This window comes from Myotis brandtii, unplaced genomic scaffold (assembly GCF_000412655.1).
Source record: "Myotis brandtii unplaced genomic scaffold, ASM41265v1 scaffold137, whole genome shotgun sequence".
In the NCBI taxonomy this organism is placed as follows: domain Eukaryota; kingdom Metazoa; phylum Chordata; class Mammalia; order Chiroptera; family Vespertilionidae; genus Myotis; species Myotis brandtii.
The window spans coordinates 4061056-4063570 of NW_005354874.1; positions in this window are offsets into that span (position 1 = coordinate 4061056).

A 2515-nucleotide genomic window follows, 5' to 3' on the forward strand; every position below is an offset into this window, starting at 1 on the left:
TTTATTTACCTTCTATGGCTGTCACTGGAACTGAGGAGCCGGCTTTCTCTCTGAGGCTGGCTCCAGCTCTGAGACCTCGGCTGTTGAAAGCAGGTATCTGGTTTGTTTGGGTTCTATAATCGAAACACTGTTTCAACTCCAGCTCTGAGGCCCGGCTGACTGAAAGCAGGTTTCTGGGGTTTTGTTTAGCTTCTATATTATTAACAATGTTTCTTAAACTGCAAGCTCAGAGCCCAGCAGTGGCAGGCGGGGAACGTTGGCTTCCTCCATCACTGAAGCAAGCAAGCCTCCTGTTCGCTTCAAGCTGCCTGGCTTCCGGCAGCCATCTTGGTTGGCAGTTAATTTGCATATCGCCCTGATTAGCCAATGGGAAGGGTAACGGAGGTATGGTTAATTACCATGTTTCTCTATTATTAGATAGGATTATTAAGTTTTCATTTGTTCTTCAGAAAAATACAACTCCCTTATTTTCCATTCTGTCATATCTCTGATCCTGGCACATTCACTTCCCCGATGAGAGGTTGACTCTGGCATCCTACATCAGATGAAAAAGTTTGGTGGCAGGAAAATCTACCAGAGACAGTAGGGATAAAGAGGAAGTTTAAACTGAACAGATATTTCTCAAGTAAGAATATCAGAATTAAATAGAGGTTGGGAGTGATGGAAAGGGAGGGATTAAGGATAACTCCAAGGACTCTGGCTTGGAATACTGATGTAGAGAGGTCATTCATTGAGACAGAGTAGTGGAAAGAGAACTGAATTGGAAGAGAAAGAGAGTAGTTATAAATTCTGGTGTAAAGCTAAAGGTAGAGGTCATCCTGAAGGTCACAAAATGGCAGTTGAATCTCAAAGGAACCTGGTTATGTCTCTGAGACATTTCTGAAGCAAGCAGAGTAGGGCTTGCAGCTGGAACAATGACGCTGGCAGAAAGCAGCGTGCTTTTCTCTAGACTCCCTGTTGTTGGTTCTTATTGTCAACTCTCCTGACACTTCTGGTCCCTGACTCAATTTCCCCATTGGCCTTCCGATCTGCTTTTATAACCCCAAACTTGGTTCTCTTCTTCTACTCCCGAAATCATCCCTCTTCTCAGACTATGCCTTCCTCAATCCACCTAGAATGCTTTAAACACCAAAGTCAAATACCCATGGTTGACCCTGCTGTTCAAGTCAACACATATTCTCATTCTTTGCACACTCCCCAAACCAGCCCAGGGAATCGTCTATCCTTCCTTTGCTAAATCACTTTATTAGAAACAGAGTGAGGTGTGAGATCACACAGGGTGAACTTGCAGAGCAGGGAGAGAGAAGGGTCCCAGGAAAATGGGAATGATAAGCCATTAACAAACTTAAAAAACTCTCTTCTTTCTCATGTCATTTTAATGAATTTGGTTTAGAGCCGTATCTCTCACCTTCAAAATGATTAAATTCTTCATAGCAAATGTGATTTCATTTAGAATTCATAAGAAGCAACATAAGCAATAATAACAACATAAGATATCTGTAACCCATGCAATGATTTATTGGTTCCTAACAATTGTTTATATGAATAATCTCATATATTTTAAGCATATTGACAATTACTTATAATGCACTATTGACTAAATTCATTATCACTACATTTATTATTTACTAAATATTTTGCAGAAAGATGAGAAATGATACTAGTGTGGGACAAAATTTGTTTTGTTTGGATCACTTGCAAGTTTTTGCTCAGTGATGGGTAAACTAAAGATCTATGGTAGCTAAGTTTCTTCCAAGGTGGTATTACAGAGACAAAAGTATGATTTATCTGTCAATCCTGACCTAAGTTACAATTAGCAAATTTCTAAAAATGCTACTACTTGTTAATAATCATTTTTAAATGGTTGAAGGAATCTGTACTAGTCAGGATATGCTAGGTTATGCTGCAATAGCAAACAATCCCCAGGTCTCAATGATTTGAACAGCAGTGGTTCTTTTATAATGAATGTTTATTAGTTGTAAATTAGTTGTCCAATCTATAAGTGAGTAAAATGGGGCACAAATATTGACCACCCTACTTGATCTCTCAGCAACACTCAAAACTATGGACCTTTCCCTCCTCCTTGAAATATTCTGTTAACATAACCAGGACCCCATGGAAATCAGACAATCCTAATTTTTGTATCTATTTAACCATGAGCCCTGCTTCTGTCTGGGGAGACCTGTTGCTAGCTTCACCTCTGGAGAAACACCAGAAGACAGAGAGGCAGTTCTTTCTTGACTTTTATGACTCAACACTGCTTTAGTTTTCTTCCCACTCCCCTGACCCTTCTCTGTTTCTGCTATAGACTCACCTTCCTCTCTCTGGTCATTTAATATTGGCATTCCTAAAACTTTGATATTTAACTATTTTTCCTTTTCCCTCTATACTCTCTTTATTATAATCTGTAAAACTGAGCATTCTATACAAATCCACAGCATTTGGCACTGTAGTCATCCATTCCCACTGATTCCAACCTCACTCTGAGACAATATTGGCTCTAGAACCAAACATG